General features: G+C 43.0%; 1 long non-coding RNA gene across 1 annotated transcript; it reads right to left on the bottom strand.

Moving 5' to 3' along the window:
* Window positions 1-1,054: 1,054 nt before the first annotated feature.
* On the bottom strand, window positions 1,055-3,947 carry LOC116727349 (uncharacterized). Its single transcript, XR_004340791.1, has 3 exons — window positions 3,246-3,947; window positions 2,835-3,057; window positions 1,055-1,815 (listed from the first exon to the last, which is right to left on the bottom strand). It is a non-coding gene; the product is annotated as an uncharacterized LOC116727349 (long non-coding RNA).
* Window positions 3,948-4,147: the final 200 nt, after the last annotated feature.

Genomic DNA, 4,147 nt, shown 5'->3' with positions numbered 1-4,147 from the left:
GTTCTCGCATGTTGAGCTTTTATTTTACTAGAACTAGTCGTTCCAGAGAAAAATGTTTCCAAATGCAGCTATTTCTACGGCTGAAAAACCACCTCATCCTGTAGCGCAAGCTAGTTTTCCTATAAAAAATACTTTTTTTCATAGAAAAACTATTGTTTTAAAAAACATTGATGTGTTCCTGTTTGGCAAATTTATTTTTGTACTTTCAATTTGTGCATTAAAAAACATGCTGCAGGGCGTGCCGTGGTGGCGTAGCGGTTAGCTCGACCCGTATTTGGAGGCCTTGAGTCCTTGACGCTGCCGTCGCGGGTTCGACTCCCAGACCCGACGACATTTGCCGCATGTCTTCCCCTCTCTCCTTCCCCGTTTCCTGTCAGTCTGCTGTCATATAAGGGACACTAGAGCCACAAAAGACCCCCTGGAGGGGTAAAAAAAAAATACAAAAAAAAAACATGCTGCTCTGTTGTCGTCATCACTTCCTGTCGTCTTCTTTGTTGTTTCCGCCAGTAGTAACATCCGGTTGTTGATCATGTGACGCGTGTGATGTGAAAATGTTTCCATGGCATCAACTGATTTCTGCAGCAGAACCATCACCTCATCCTAGTGCAAAAATTTTACATAGAAATATTTTAGTTTTTTCAAAATTGGCTTGTTACAGTTAAGCACATTTATTTTCGTACTTTCAGTTTGCGCATTAAAAAAACAAACTGCACCATCATCCTTCTACCACTTCCTGCTGTTGATTATGTGACTCGTTTGACGCAAAAAAAAATGTTTCCAAAGCATTTTTGTAAAATAAACTGTTTATTTTTGATATGTCCAAACAACAACCTCGTCCCAACAACATTTTATTGAAAAATACAAGTTTTTTTCTAAATTTGCATATTTTCACTAAGCAAATTTATTTTTGTACTTTCAACTTTTTTTGCACATTAAAAAAACAAACTGCGCCATCATCCTCCTCCCACTTCCTGTCCTCTTGTTTCCATTACAGTTTTGTGAAATGAACCAGTTTCTGATAAACCACCTCATCATAGCACAAAACTTTTTCTAAATAAACAAGATTTTTTTTCTGTATTTTTAATTTGCACATTTGAAAAAATCCCCTTACATTTCCTATTTGTCGTCTTCTTCATCTTTTCCGCCTGTAGTAACATCCGGTTGTTGATCACGTGACTCGTGATGCATAAAAGTTTCTATTGCAGTTCAGTCAAATAAACCGATTTATACTGCAGAAAAAAATGCACCTCTTCCGAGCGCAAGAAATTTTAACTTCAGCTCATTTCCTGGTGATCAGTGGAATGGAAGCTGGTGCAGCCGAGAACTGAACTTTGAACATGGGAGCCAGCGGAGCTGAAACCTGAACGTGTTTCCAACAGAAAGTCCAAACTGCCGGGTTTGTGTTGCGTCTTTGCATTGACGACGCCTGAGAGACATCAGCTCGCTTGGCGCGCGCTCAGCGCATACAGGAGTGTTTGGATCACCTTGGGCAAGCTCCGCTGTGTGTGTTCACCCCGTTGCCATGGCGCCTGCCGGAGAGTTTGACACAACATCTGCAGCTTATAGTGCCTCATTACTGATGAAATCACTTGAGTGGAAAGTCGTCCTTTGTGGGCTCCAGGTCCTCCTAGAGAGCTTTCCTAAAGGTTAGCCGTGACAACGGAGTAGAAAAACATCTGCCTGCAGCTTAATTGCGCCAATGAAACCTTCTGATGATGTGAAGTATTTACTGGGGGTTTGGTGGAGCGTCTGTTTGACGTTAGTTCTTGTGGGAAAGGCAGTTCACACCATGCAACGCTCATAAGAGGTTCCAGGCTGCGGAGGAGATGAGCGAATGTGGGGAAAGAAGAAGAAAAAGAAAAAAGTTTATCAGGCATTTGGGAATAGTTAGCAGAAATTTCCTCAAGAACGGGAGAAAGAACGGAGTGAGAAAAAGACAGCGGGGGTTGTTCCTACAGGAAAGTATTCACACCCCTCCAGCGTTTTCACATTCAGTCGGTTTCATTTGATCCAATTGATGAAGTTTAACTTGATGGACTGGAAAAAACAAAAGTTACTCTGTTTACCAAACTGTTTCCAAGTGTTAAAGTTCATTTTAAAGCCCTTTAAAATGAACTTTAACACTCAATTCAAATCTTCCTTCACAGCTCAGTCTGGGATTTCTCCCTTTCACTTGGATTCCCCCCTAACCCTACCAGCCAATCAGAGAACAGAAGGAGAATTTGTGAATAATGACGTCAAATTTTAGAACTGCACTCTCCCTATGTTGTTGTTTATATATCATATGTAATTTTACGCATGTGCACAACACTGGAGAGCAAAAGGACAATTCTTCTTCTCGCCATCCAAAGCTGCGCTGCTGCGGCGGAACAATCCCTTTAAAATGAAACCTGTTGCTATTATTCATTTAGTGCAGTGAGTCTCAGCAAAACTGTAACTGAACTGAAACACATAAAATTTCACATCACATCTACATGTTAAGTTTGTCATAGTCAAGCTAGCATAGCTGACCTACTTCCCTCTTCCTCGCTATTTTTTTCAATTAAAACATTTTCCTGCTCAGAGCAGCAGCTCCTATAATGAGCTCAGCAGTTCCACCAGCTGTTTGCTAATTGCTGCTGGCTAGTCTGAAGGAGCTGCGCTTCGAAGCCGGGGCTAGGTCCACCCAGGCGTTTTGCACAGCTGAATGGTTGCCATGGATATTGAATGATTTTTCTAACATGCATGAAAAAATGAAGGCAACACTCCAGGGAAAAATTTGATGGAAAGATCCAAAAAGTTAATTTTATACCGCCCCTTTAAATGATGAACTTTTCAATGTTTTTGTAACTCACTGAACATCAGACTGAGGTTTGTGGTGATGAACTGTGAAGTTTCAGGCTGTGATCCTGTTTCTGCAGGTTTTGGATCAAATTAGCACAACTTCAACACAACTATCAAGCTCCAGTTTGGAAGCTGCAGCTCTGAGGAGGAGCTGCGTCTCGAAGGCGGAGCTAGGCCCACCCAGGCGTTTTAACAGCTGAATGGTTGCCATGGATACTAAAGGATTTCTCAAACCTGCATGAAAGAATCAAAGCAAAACTCCAGGTTTGTGTTTGATGATGGACTAACATTAAAAGGAGATGGAAAGATTTTAAAAACGTATATTTAAATGCAGTTAGAATGTAACCAGAATACATGAGCATGCCACACTTTTCAGATGTTTTTGTCTAAATAGAAAAATAATTAGAAATTAAAAAAACCACCTTGAAGTTCTGCGTCAGTTTTGCTCCATCAAACAAACTGAAGGTTGTTTTGCCTTCAGCCAACCCTCTTATCGTGTTTTGTGTTTTATTTTCTGCTGTTTGACCAGAAAACGCTGCAGTTCTTCTCCTCTTCGCTTCAGGAGACAGTAGTGAGGCCGATTTGGAGTCCGCTGGCTTTGTTTTTGCATATTTGTGCAGCGGCAGAGGCTACACCCAGCCCCAGACATTAATAACACCACCCTGCGTCAGCGACGCTCTCCATGTCCAAGCAGAAACATCTCCAGCTTCTTCCCGATGAGTTTTACCTTCTGGTAAACTTTCTGTATCGCTCCGTGCAGAGCGGGATGTTTAACCTGTTAATTAATGTCATGTGTTTCTGCCGGGCTCCTCTGTTTCCCCCGCTCTGCTCGCTGTGCGTAAGGGACCCCGGGCCCCTGCCAGAGTCTTGTGTTTTTTGGCACAACGCGGAGCATGACGTCTGCAGGCGTGGTAATAACAATGAGAGGCTGTAAATCCTGGGCTACACGGTGTTCAGAGTGGGAAAACACGCAGGGCGTGGCCTGTAAAATGTTACAAATCTAACGGTGCGGAGTGAAACCGCGATACCTGAACTGATTTGTTTGAAAGTTTCGTTTGAAAAATGAAAGTGAAAAAAGTGTGAGAGATGAAACCGCGGCGGAGTTTCCTGTGGGCGCAGAGTCCGCGCTGCGCCGCAGCTACATAGGAAATGACTCATAGGAGCTGAACTGCGCAGCGTGGGTGTGTGCGCACTATTAAAACACGGCGCAGACTCCTCCGCATGACTCACTCTGATGCTCGCTTTTCCATGCTGAAAACCAGCACGGATTCCTAATCAGATGAACTTTTGGGAATTGCGTGGCCGACAGCGAGCAGCTCTCCTC

This window comes from Xiphophorus hellerii, chromosome 10 (assembly GCF_003331165.1).
Source record: "Xiphophorus hellerii strain 12219 chromosome 10, Xiphophorus_hellerii-4.1, whole genome shotgun sequence".
NCBI classification, from domain to species: Eukaryota; Metazoa; Chordata; class Actinopteri; order Cyprinodontiformes; family Poeciliidae; genus Xiphophorus; species Xiphophorus hellerii.
The sequence above is the reverse complement of the archived record's forward strand: the minus strand, read 5'-3'. Positions and strand labels throughout refer to the sequence as shown.